The sequence below is a fragment of the Orcinus orca genome, chromosome 3 (assembly GCF_937001465.1).
Source record: "Orcinus orca chromosome 3, mOrcOrc1.1, whole genome shotgun sequence".
NCBI lineage: Eukaryota > Metazoa > Chordata > Mammalia > Artiodactyla > Delphinidae > Orcinus > Orcinus orca.
This window is the reverse complement of record NC_064561.1, coordinates 23,416,369-23,430,457: the sequence shown is the minus strand read 5'-3', so window position 1 is coordinate 23,430,457 and position 14,089 is coordinate 23,416,369.

The following is a 14,089-nucleotide window of genomic DNA, read 5'->3' as shown; positions in this document are numbered from 1 at the left end:
ATTTCTAGGTTTTCATGGAATTTTATTATGCACAGTTGTTTCAAACACTAGGACTTCCTCTTATGTTTATATCTTTTGAAAGAAACACTGTCTCCACCGATGATTTATCTGTGCTGGCTGCTAGCTGACTTTGGGTACTTCTCAGTTCTTCCCTTTACCTTCCTAGTCAATATGAAAAGGAAAGGCAACAAGGTCTCCTGTGTCGAGACTGTAAAGATAGGTCTCGGTGATAGTCTTGGTGGTAAAGGCTAAAAGTATTAACCCAGAACAAATGTTTTTCCAGCTGTAACTGTGTGTGATTCCCTTGGCTTGATTCCGTAGAGGATGTAAGACAAGACTGTAGAATCTGCCCTCAAAGTGCTTCCAGGAGGATGAGCTAAGTCAAGTATGGTGGCATATCTAATTCAAGACAAAATATAACGTCTCCTTTTCTCTCCTGGCAAAACTTGGTGGAGTGAATGTAAAAGTCACTGTATGCTTTAAATTAAAGCAACACAATAAATCTTGTATTGGAAGGTGATTATTCTGGTCTGTTTGTGGAGATGAATTGGAAATTGTCTAGAAGAAGGAAAATTAGGTTAACCAAAGTTAAACTCATAAAAAATTGAGCATTAATTAAATATCTGTGGTCTGTGTTTCTCTTTGATCATAATTTCTCCCAATTTATAGACCTCTTTGATACCTGATTAATCCTTGTCAAAGATGCAGTTAACAATGATTATTACTGTGTATTAGGTTTTGCCTGGGCCCTGAAGAAACTATCCTAAATCACCAGCTATGATTGTCACTTGATTTCCTCACAGAGAACAATCAGAACTCCTTGTCTTAAGTGGCTTGGGATGTGAAACTAGTTAGTCTCTTAGATACTGTTAGAGGACCCTACAGAGCCCATTTGTGAAAGTTTGGAAAACACTGGGCTTCTTAAAACTGATTCTTGTAGTGCTTCAGGAAAGATCACTGAACCAAAAGGATAATGGTGTTTCTGGTTCTGTTGTTGGTGTTCTCCATGGAAACATTGCTGAAGCTTCTGCACTCAATTTCCTTCCCCATGTGTGAATGTCACTGAAAATATCCAACTCCATTCTATCCCCATATAACTTCAGAAATTAAGCAAAATGAAGACTCAAAATTCATTTCAAATAATGAAAGGAATATATAACGTAGAATGGAAGTGGGAAAATACCTGGTTTAAATTCTGGAAAGTACCAACTATACAATTCTGGATAAGTTGCTTCATCTTGCTTAGTCTAATTTAATGCCCATCTCACAGGATGTTATGATGATTAATTTAATATCTTTGTATAACGTACAGTGTTATGTAATTTCTTCTTGTTTTTCTTGAGTAAATTCATATCCTTAAGCAACTCACTGTAAACAATAGTTACTTGCTTAAATTACTCTTATCTTCTATTATCAGCTGAATTGTGTCCTGCTCAAGTTAATATGTGGAAGTCTTAACCCCCAATACCTGGTAATATGACTGTATTTGGAGATAAGGCCCGTAAATAGGTAACTGAGGTCAAATGAGGTCAAATGGGTGGGCTCTAATCCAATATGACTGGTGTCCTTATAAAAAGAAAATATTAGGACACAGACATGCACAGAGAGAAGACCATGTGAAGACAAAAGGAAAACATGGCATCTACAAACCAAGAAGAGATACTTGAGAAGAAATCAATCCTGCTGACACCTTATGTCAGATTTCTAGCCTCTAGACCTGTGAGTGAGTAAATTTCTGTTGTTTAACCTCCTCAGTCTCTGGTACTTTATCATGGCAGCTCTAGGAAACTAATACAACTTTTTATGGCCTCCTTATCTCATGTTGAAAGTTCAATATTAGGCATCATAGCTAGGAAACAAAAATATCATCTACATTCCTTGTTGTAGTCTTTCTTCCCCATTCTCATTGCTAGTAATTTCCATATTTGGGTCTGTTTTCTGTGCCTTGTAAACAGAGCGTTACGCTCATTTCTGGTCTTACTGCTAATATACACTAAATGTGCAGATACTGAACAGATTTTGGAGAAGTGCAGCATATAGTTGGCACATGTGTGTATGTATGTGTATTCATATAATTTATACTTTTTCTCTATTTTCTTCCTTTGGTGTGAGCTAAGATTCTCTGCTTTTGTGACGAGTACTCCTGAATACTAATCCCTGAATTTAATTCACCAAAAATTGCCAAAAATAATAATAATATGGGGAAAGAGAGAGTGATAGAGGGAGAAGAACAAACAATCAGGCAAGGGCAGTACTGTGAATTATTAGGGTCTTATTAATAAGATTATATTAGTCTAGAGGAAATGACCGTAAATATCATCAGTGAGCCCAGTTGGTCTTTACTGACTGCTAGACACATCCCTGAGTTCTGTTCTTAGTCTCCAACTGTGTGATTACTACTGTCTGGAAGTATCATTTGAACAACTAAAGTCACTTAATGGAAAAGGAATATGTCTTTAGAGAATCAACAGTAAGTTTTCTATCTGATTACAAAGGAATGTTGACTGTCTGGAAACCTCAGTCATATTTGTAAGCAGGAAAGCATTGGCTATTAAAAGTGGATGATGTAAAGAGATGAGCAGAAACTTTGGCGATAGGTATACCTGGATTTAATTCTCACTCCTACCGCTTGGCAGCTGGATAGCCTTAGGCAAGTTTCCTACCTCCCTGAAATTCACTTAATTCAGTCTGTAAAATGGCATAATAACTTATTATAGCATCCTTTTAGGAATTTTAAATCAGTCATTGAAATAAAAGTACACAATATATAGACAAGTATGGATTCCTCAATAGGTGTTTGACCTTTCATTTCTCCAGTATCCCACCCGCATCAAATAAAGAAAAATACTTTTTAAAAGTTACGAATATTTCATTGTTCTAAAGTTAAAGCCATAAAAATAGAAATAATCAAATGGCCTACTATCATACCATTAGAAGAAAAAAAAAGTGTTCATGAGAGTTCCAGATTAGAATACAAATTTTCCTTAGGCACCTGTTTATGTATGCTATTCTGCTCTTTACAATAAATAATTAAACTTAAAAGACTTAATTCCTCACTTTTAAGACCTTATTAGTTTACAAATTACATATTGACCTATGCTACATTTTATACCGACCCATGCTAATGAATTCAGTACAGAAAACAAAAAACACTGTACTCAAGCAAACTACATATATATATATATATATATATATATATATTACTTAAATGCATTTATATCCTACCATATCTCATAAAGCATTGTGGTAACTCACCGGAATACAGACAATCAAATATAATGGCAAAAGCACTTAATATAAACAGGGCCAAGGAAACAGACAGAAGATGAAGAAAAGATGAGGGAAATGTGAACAGGAGGAAGTGTAGTTAATCGAGTTGTATGTTTTGACCTTAAGATTCTCTGTGTGGGGACTTCCCTGGTGGCACAGTGGTTGGGAATCCTCCTGCCAGTGCAGGGGACATGGATTCAGACCCTGGTCTGGGAAGATCCCACATGCCGCGGAGCAACTAAGCCCGTGCGCCACAACTACTGAGCCTGTGCTCTAGGGCCAATGAGCCACAAGTACTGAAGCCCGTGTGCCACAACTACTGAAACCCCAGCGCCTAGAGCCCGTGCTCCGCAACGAGAGAAGCCACAGCAATGAGGAGGCCGCACACCACAATGTAGAGTAGCCCCCACTCACCCCAACTAGAGAAAGCCCATGTGCAGCAACAAAGACCCAACACAGCCAAAAATAAATAAATTTATTAAAAAAAAAGATTCTCTGTGGATAAAACAACATGTAAATAATTGGTTACAAAGCCACATTATTTGAAGGTGCCAGACTGCACATTAACAGTCTGACACAAAGGGACAGCACAGGAAAACTATTCAAAGATAAAGATTTTTAAATCTTTGCAGTTTGAAACCTTTTAAAGCAAGTATAATGAGCTCGACACACATTTCAACACTCCACATGTTAATCACATGTTCAAAGCATGTCTCAAAGTCATTGGAAATAGTTGCTGTCTCTGTCTCTGATATGTAAAACAGACCTGTGATGTGTAAAACTCAGGAGGTATTGATATCCACTTTCTGGCATCTGAACAGGAAACAGTTGTTTCGCAGTGATAATAAAGAATGAAGTAAATGCAACAGTGAAATAAAAGACAAAGTACTGAGGGAATGTATTAACAAAATGAATCCAACTAAATTCTGGTGACCTGGGGCCTATGATTGTACACACTGCATGGAAATACCCCAGCCTAAATACTGGCATAGGAGGAAGGGTACTGCTAAGCCCATCACAATATAATCCTTTTAAATGTCCCTTTCAAGGTTGTCTCCACTCAACACTGAGTATAGGAAATCTTCCCATCAGGCAGAAACACTGGCTGTGCAATGATTGACCAAGAAATTAACACACTAATGAATAAATGATGCTAATTTATTTCTATCCCTGACAACGGGAAACAGCACACACTCTGTGTGAATGGTATGTCCTCTTTCCCACTTTTCTAAATGGTCAGTTATGTTTTTCCCTTCATTGCTTTATATCATGTGTGGCAGGCATGATGGGAAATGGCTACCAATGGTTCTGTTATTGATTTCTACCTTCATTTCACTGTGGCTAAAGAAGATACTTTGTATGATTTCAGTTTCTTAAAAATGTATTGGTACTTGTATTGTGGCGTAACATATGGTCTTTCCTGGAGAATGTTCCACGTGTACTTGAGAAAAATGTGTATTCTGCTGTTGTTGAGTGGAGTGATCTATATATGGCTGTTAGGTTTAGTCGGTTAAATGTGTTATTCAGTCCCCCTACCTCTCTACTGATCTTCTGTCTAGATGTGTTATCCATTATTGAAAGCAAGGTATTGATCTCCAACTATTATTTTAGAACTATCTATTTCTTCCTTCAATTCTGTCAATGTCTGCTTCACTATTTGGGGGATGTTTGGTACATATATGTGTATAGTTGTTATATCTTCTTGATAGATTGAACTTGTTATCAACATATAGTGGCCTCCTTTTCCTCTTGTGATAGTTTTTGATTTAAAGCTTATTTTGTGTGATATTAATGTAGCCATCCCAGATCTATCTTCCTTCCTTCCTTCCTTCCTTCCTTCCTTCCTTCCTTCCTTTTTCTTTCTCTCTCTTTATTTCTTTTTGTTACTATTTGCATGGGATATTTTATTCTGTGCTTTAACTTTCAACCAACTTGTGTCTCTTGAAATCAAGTGAGTTTTTTGCGGGCAGCATATACTTGGATTATGGATGTTTTTAAAGTCCATTCTGCCAATATTTATCTTTTTATTGGAGAGCTTAATCCACTTACTTTTTCAAAAATTACTGATGAGGAAGAACTTAATTCTGTCTGTTTCCTGGTTGTTTTCTGTATGTCTTATGCATTTTTTGTCCCTCATTTACTCCATTACTGACTTCTTCTGTGCTTAGCCGATTTTGTTGTAGTGAACTCTTGATTCCTTTTTCATTTCTTTTTGCATATAGTCTATTGATATTTTCTTTGTGGTTATCGAGAAGATTACATTTACCCTTCTAAAGTTCAACCAATATCATTTGAATTGGAACCAACTTCAAGAGCACACAGAAACTCTGTTCCTCTACAGTTCCATTCCTCCTCCTTACATTATTGTTGTCACAAATTACACCTTTATACTTTGTGAGCCCAATAACGTGGATTTATGATTATTTTATGCATTTGTTTTTTCAATCATGTGAGAAATAAAAAGTAGAGTTACAAGCCAGTAGCACAATACTGCCTTTAGTATCTGCCCATGTATTTATCTTTACTGGAGATTTCTATTTCTTTATACAGGTTCGAGTTGCTGTCTAGTGTCCTTTCATTTCAACCTGAAGGTTCAGTTTAGCATTTGTCATAGGGCAGTGTTAGGAAGTTGTAAAACAAACGCCCTCAGCCTTTGTTCATCCGGGAATGTGTTAATTTCTCCCTAAGTTTTGAAACCAGTTTGGCCAAATATAGAATTCTTGGTGCACAGTTTTTTTCTTTCAGCACTTTAAATATGTCTGGCCTCTTGCTTCCGTGGTTTCAGATAGGAAATTAGCTATGAATCTTTTTGAGGATCCCTGCTTTGTAACAAATTTGTTTTTTCTTTCTCCTGTGGGAGAAAAGATTCTTTCTCTGTCTTTTGGCATCTGAGAGTTTGATCATACTGTTTCTTGTTGTGGGGTTCCTTGAGTTTTCTTAGTCCTGAAATCAGGCAAAGATTTACCGCAACCAAACACATACTGAACCAGGGAAGAGGCAATTTGAAAATGGCAGGAAAGCTTTGTGGCATTTTTACTTGCCCTTGCCCCATCCACTGTTAGTGTAGTGATGGTCTTAAAGTGGTGGGGTCTTAATGCAGTGATAGTCTTAAAGTAGCAGCAGACCATTCCTAGTATGGGACCCTCAATCCTGCTTCAGGAGGGAGCAGAAGAGACCATACTCTCGGATTATTATGTGTATCTGTTCTAACCTGTCTGGGAGTTACCTGAAGGACTGACACAAGATGCTTATCTCTGTCTTAGCTAACCTGGAACACAGTTTGGGAAAGCATTGGTCATTGCTCAAAAAAAGTGCAAGGTGAACTAACAAAGCACAGATGGCTGGGGCAGAAGACTGTGCATTGAAATACAATAGACCACATAAGATGCAGGAGCAAAAGTTGGGGGAGATTCTTTGGGAACTTAGAACATACAAAAAGTACACGTGTCCAGAGAAATTAAGAAAGCCACATGCATACTCAAGATAAGATGTGTATTCTGAAAACACCAGAGGAGTCTCTAAGCTTTTACCATGGGCTGAGCCCTGACCTCAGTGCAGGTCAGCTAAATGTTGAAGGAGTGATCCAGCAATCTGCACAATGGGGAGAGGTGTGTGGTTTTGAGTGTGCATGTGGATGTGCTTGTGTATATTTGTTTTTGTTTGTCTTAGGTGCAGGAATTCAAGGACATCTCTGTCAAAACATTAGGTAAACATGAACTAAAGGAACAGAGACTTCAGTGCCTACATACGATAAGGAGTACACTCATTGCAAAACTAGTTTGGAAAGGTCCCTAAACAAACAGACTGCTACAGCCTTCAACAATCCAAAGCCCAGAAAACCCTGGGAAAGTGGGAGAATCTGATTTCCATAGACACCACATTATAATATTTGAAAGCCAAATGTTCCACCAAAAAACTCACAAGGTATACAAAGACATGGAAAAGTATGGTCCATTTAAGAAAACAAATTAATTGATGAAACCATCCCTAAGGAAGCCCAGACTTTTCTCCATTGCATATTCTTGCCTCCTTTGTCATAGATTCATTGACATAAGTGCATGGGTTTCTTTCTGGGCTCTCTATTCTGTTCCAGTGATGGATGTTTTTGTGCCGGTACCATACTGTTTTGATTACTGTAGGTTTGTAGCACAGTCTGAAGCCAGGGAGCATGATTCCTCCAGTTGTGTTCTTCTTTCTCAAGACTGTTTTAGCTATTCAGGATCTTTTGTGTTTCCATACAAACTTTAAAATTATTTGTTCTAGGTCTGTGGAAAATGCCCTTGATATGTTGATACAGACTGCATTGAATCTGTAGATGTCCTTGGGTATGATGGTCATTTTAACAATATTAATTCTTCCAATCCTTGACCATGGTATATCTTTCCAGCTGTTTGTGTCATCTTTCATTTCTTTTATGAGTGTCATATAGTTTCCTGGGTACAGGTTTTTTACCTCCTTAGGTGGGTTTATTCTTATGTATTTTATTCTTTTTTATGCGATTGTAAATGGGATTGTTTCCTTAATTTCTCTTTCTGATAGTTCACTGTGAGTGTATAGAAATACAAAATTTATATATAGAAATCTTTGTATCCTGCAAATTTACCAAATTCATGTTTGAGCTCGAATAGTTTTTTGATAGTGTCTTTCAGATTTTCTATGTATCATGCCATCTGCAAACAGTGACAGTTTTACTTTTTCCTTTCCATTTTGGAGTCCTTTTATTTATTTATTTTTTCTTGTCTGATTGCTGTGGCTAGGACTTCCAAAACTCTGTTCAATAAAAGTGGTGAGAGTGGGCATCCTTGTCTTGTTCCTGATCTTAGGGGAAAGGCTTTCAGCTTTTCACCATTGAGTATGTTAGCTATGGGCTTGTCATATATGGCCTTTATTATGTTGAGGTATGTTCCCTCTATGCCCACTTTCTGGAGAGTTTTTACCATGAATGGATATTGAATTTTTTCAGAAGCTTTTTCTGCATCTATTGAGATGATCGTATGGTTTTTAGTCTTCAATTTGTTACTGTGATGATAAGAGACCTAAGACAGCTACAGAGGCTAAGTGTCCTTTCCTTCCCTGAATGGGTAGGTATCCTTGTTCTGCCTTCTAACTGAGTTAGTATCTGAGTAAACAACTGCCAGGTGTCATTTAGTTCACAATACACTGCTGTGGCAATATAGAAATGAATTTGCCTAAGTCATTTGGCTTTTCTCAATTATAGTAAATGAATATACTGAATGAATACTTCAACGTAAGGAAATGTTCTTAAAAATATATTAATGTAGGCAACTTCAGTGGAGAACTGAAAACAAAACAAAACATTCAGGTAAAGGGCTGAAATAAAAGTACACTCAGTTGTATCCAGTTTCCTCTTGTAAATCTCTCTTTTTAATTTGAGTGGACAGTCACTTGAGAATATCTGACTTGGGGCTAAGGAAATCTAAGCCTTCTTGGCCACACTGTATTCTCTTATGTCATTTAATAAAGACACCAGGTGGGCTGCTGAAAAAAGAGTGGGAAAAATCAATCCCTCACGTCCAAAGGGCGGCTCTTGAAAATATGTGTGTTGTTGTAGTTATTTTGCTCTTCTGGCCTCAGAAGTTCTAATCTTAACCTTAGCCCCTCATGGAGAGAGACATTGTAAACCAATTCCCACATTACTCATTATGTGACCGTTGAAAAAGAGCAACCCAGCTCTTTTCCTGTGCTTTCAACCAGTTATCTTCTTCAAAAATCTGTTTGGATTGTTATACCTTAATCTTGCCTGGCAAGGGACTTATGGGAAGGTTCTTATGGTTTGAAAGTTTGGTGCCAGTATCTGCAAAGAAAGAAGAAAGATGTGTTTATCAAACATCCCAATAGTGAAGGTGTGTGAAAGCAACTTTTGAAAAAGTTAATCTGTCAGAGTTTTGCTGTATTATTACATTTTATTTTATTCATTGAAAATAAATAATTATCAATGAATCCTTTCTAGATTTTCTAGTTTCCCAAAGTTCCCTGTATTCACATTCTAAGAGGAAAAATGGTATTTTAAGTCACTGCTCTCCACCTTATATTATTTATAATCACTCCTCGTGACTTCTTCCTTCCAAGAAACGTGATCCTGAGAAGTGTCCTTTGTTTGTCTTTGTGGAATAAGTGATGAGGATGCATCCTGGAGACCTGTGAGATGTTCAACTTACGGCATAATGAAACTAGGATGGAGAGTTCTGGAAAGATCTGGAAAGGTGGCTGGTAGAGTGTGGCCAGATGTGGGAGAAGAGAGACGTACAGAGAGAGGGAGAGGAAATTTTCAGAGGGAGAAAATGAAACAAATAAATAAGTTTTGTTGTGTGGTGTGGGATGCAAGCCTTCCTCTCCCCCTTTCCTTCACAATGTCTTTGTTAAAGACTGTGTTTTTCATTAGTTTTACTAAGATAGGATTTGCCATTTTGTTTGGATACTGAGAATGGACCCATGGGAACAGTTACATTTGGGTTATCTCTGACTATCTTTAATGAAGAACATAAATATTGGCCACACTATCTATGCACATGCTATCACCATGCCTTTTTTGTTCTCTGTTCATATATCTAAGTCCTCTTCTTTCTTTACGGTCAATCTCAAATCTCATCTGAAATGTACATTTATTGATAGATTCAACCCATAATGAACTGTCCCTTCTTTGTCCTCCTTAGGCCCTGATTATTTATAAAAACTCATTTTTGAACTTAGAGACTGTCCAATATGATATATTAGTTATTTCACCAGCATATGTTGTATCCTCAACACAATTATACACTTTTGTGGGGCTGGGATCAAACATTCTGTAATTTTTCTCAGTACTTACACTTACTTTGATAAAAAGCGCATTCATTCATCTAAACATCATTTATTGGGTGTTAATTAAATATCTCAACTCAGTAAATATTGTTTGAATGAATGCATGCATGAATGAGGGAGTATGCAATAGGTAGCCTAATGTACCGCCCAATGTGAGAAAACCAAAAACATAAACACAAAAGCAAGCCAAAAAGTGGACCAGGACTTTCTGTAAAATATCCTGCTTTTTGTTGGATGATGCCATGAAAATCAAGATGCTCCTGAAAGGTCTTAATAGCTGACCAAGAATAGTAAACAATTGAAATTCTCTCAGGCTTCTTCAACCCTATCTCTGGACACATTTATACCTCTCAGAAATGGTATTAAAAGAAGAGATTAATAAAGCTTTTATAGATGAGTTGATAAATCTCTAAAGATTTAAGTCTTCATTGCCTCCTAGGTTTTCTCTATTTTGGGTTTCCAAAAGATTTCAATAAACCACAGGATAATTAAAAATTAGACATTATCTTCCTTACCTTGACATTTTTTGATGGTAAACACCTTTTTATTGTCTCCATAGTGCTGCCGACTTTCCACCAGTACAGTACTTAAGTGAATTTGGCTCTGGATGGTGGGATATATAAGATGTAAACGAATTGTTTGTATATGTTTTAGAATTCTTCAAAAGGGCCTGGCCATGGAAATGCATTGAATATTACTTAAATAACTAAAGTAACTTCCTCAGAATTATTATTCTATTCTGATTAGGATATATCTGCTCTGGTTTGTTAAAATTTCCCTTTAGAGTGGTTTTAATTTTGTTTCTGATAGGGTCCTAGGATTTACGGCCACACCCATCCTGCATCTGTTTTTCTTTGAATTACTCTCCTTGCAGTTTCTGATTCATACAGGGCCTTACAGGTTAGTGACAACCTGGCCATCACAACGCTGGGAAGGAGAGGCCTACTTTTCAGAAGTGTTGATGTCTTCTGTACCTGAAGGTTTTCAAGAGATATCAATCTTCCTCACCACCGCCCTTGGCCCTCTTAATGGACTAAGCAGTTCCTCATGAAATTTCTGTGGGATATCTGTACCAACTTCTCAATATTGTTCCATCCTGAGTCTAAATTCCTGGCCTCAAGGTAATGTTAGATTTCTAGCTCCAGCCCCTATTTACATAAGGCCTATACTAAGGAACGGAACCCACAGACATCAGTCCGCTCTTCTTTCTCTGGATTTAATTTCTCTGTTACTTTCTGAAACATGCAGGTGTTCCTTTCTTTCTTTTAATCTCAGCTATGTGCTTTTAACTTTTTCAAAATTGACCCAGAATTTACATCTGTCTCCAGTAAGAGTACATTAAATTGAGCTTAGTCTGCTATTCTACTGGCGTATTTGAGATCCAGATAATTTGTTACTTAACTGGATTCAATGACCTGTATATTTCAGGCATCTAAAAGTCACCATGTTCCAAATTTCCCTCCTTATAGTTAGTAATTTTCTTGGGAATCTGGATGAGATTAAATGGAATAAAGTTAGTGAGTGGCCCAGGAATGCCTGAAAGTTTGTTTGTCAGAGTGGCCAGGGAAAGTTAAGCAAGGAAGAAAAGAAAATGAAAAACAGAATCCCATTATTATGGCTGAGTTTACTCCCAGGATTCCATGCAGAGCTCTCTGTAGAGCTGGGTTGGGTTATAACTTATGCCAGAGCTCTGCGTGGGGCTGACACCATCTCATGCCAAGCTCTCAGTTCTGGGCTCACGTCATCTCTGGTCCACTCTGTGGAGTGGAAACTTTGGAGGAATGGCCAATGTGTTCCACGGCGTAGGAAGAGGGAAATTGTGAATGTGACTTTCTAAATTGTGGAGGAACTAACCACTGTAAATGTGCCTTGAATTATGTTGTTTAATTTGACCAGTCAAATCAATGACATTCCCCTTGAATGAAATGCTGCTACGTATATGAGCAGAAAAACAAAACTGGTATAAGGAATAGATAGCTAGTGGGAAGCAGCCGCATAGCACAGGGAGATCCGCTCGGTGCTTTGTGACCACCTAGAGGGGTGGGATAGGGAGGGTGGGAGGGAGAGAGATGCAAGAGGGAAGAGATATGGGGACATATGTATAACTGATTTACTTTGTTATAAAGCAGAAACTAACACACCGTTGTAAAGCAATTATACTCCAATAAAGATGTTAAAATAAAAGTATAAGGAGGTATAAGGAGGTATAAGGAGATGGAGAGACTGGGAGTCTTATTTTCCCACCAATTAACTTTGCCTCTGACCATGACCTTCCCTTTGAGTCTCCTAGACCTTGGGGATGATCGGAACCCCTTGGGTTGGGTGACGGCAACCCCATCTTCACTAGAACCTCTATAGTTAACTTTGATTTTTCCCACTCCGTCTATCCATCCCATGTATGCAGTCAGACATTTGATCTTGGACTTTTCCTGACAAAATGTGCTTGAATATAACCATTTCTTTTCACTCCCACTGCTACTGTTGTCACTGCCTTAACTAGGGCTTTATCTTTAAGTTCTTTATATAAATATATACAAATAAATAAAATATATTAATTCTGATGATTTTAAAGTCTTTTCTTGATAAAGACTTTTCCTGATAAAGATACACAATATCTTATATAAATATTTTTGTATAATCTGTCCTTTTCTTAGAATTTTAGTCATATGATTCTATCTCTTGGTTTGTCTAGAAGTTTTTGATTGAATGCTGGCTATTTTATTTGGCTTTTTGTTGTTTTTCTCAGTGGAAACGTTGTTTTGCTTCCAAATATTTTATTCTACCTGGAAGTAGCAAATCTTCAAATTACAATTTTTTAAATGCTTTCAAATATCAATACTATAGGTGTCACAAATCTAGAAAAATGACATTTAAAAATGAACTACTGCCAGATGTGTCTCTATAAAACTTTTCCCCCACTCTTTTAGCTATATATTCTTTAACTGCCTCCTCATACGACAGTTTATGTATTTTCGAAATCAAATTTTAAGAAATAAACTTTGTAGTTTTTAGACATAGATTTCTTGTACCATGGTTGATTAGAATTTGCTTCTAGTTATTAATAGTTTAGAAAAGTTTATTTCAGCTTCACAATTTATTATTGATAATGTCACATTAATTTTCATTGTTAACTTTGAGAAAACCTCTATGGATTACTTCCTCATAAATATTTACTATTATAAATGCATTACTGATTTCAGTACTGCTATAGGTTTGTGCATTACAGGAATTCTGATAAAATAGTCATTCACACCATTCCATTACACACATTGTTGATGGAGTATATTCTTTTATTTATTTATTTATTTATTTATTTATTTATTTATTTATTTATTTATTTTTGGCTGTGTTGGGTCTTCGTTGCTGTGCACAGGCTTTCTCTACTTGCAGGGAGTGGGGGCTACTCTTTGTTGCGGTGCACAGGCGCTAGGCACGCAGGCTTCAGTAGTTGTGGCTCGCAGGCTCAGTAGTCGTGGCTCACGGGCTCTAGAGCGCAGGCTCCGTAGTTGTGGCACACCGGCTTAGTTGCTCCGTGGAATGTGGGATCTTCCCAGACCAGGGCTCGAACCCTTGTCCCCTGCATTGGCAGGGGGCTTCTTAACCACGGCCCATCAGGCAAGCCCCTGGAGTATATTCTTGACGGAAGAAAATTTCCGTTTTGACTAAGCATTGATGAAAACTGAATCTTTGACTTATCTTTCACATGCCTGATGATTGAAATAATTTTCCACAGAATAGCTTCTGGTTTTGTACTTTTCAGTTCTTTTTTTCTTCTTCAAACGCACATGCTTTGAGAGCTGTGAAGTGCAAGACATGGCTATATTGTAAGGTGGTTTTTGTCCTTAAGCTTCTGTGTCTTGTGCTAGTTAAGTCAGTAGAGTAGTCATTATGAGTACTGGAAGTTATTCCTGTAATGGGATAGTATATAGTCAATTACATATGGTGATGTCTGAAAATCACATAATAACCTCACTTAAAACATCTCCTTAGGGCTTCCCTG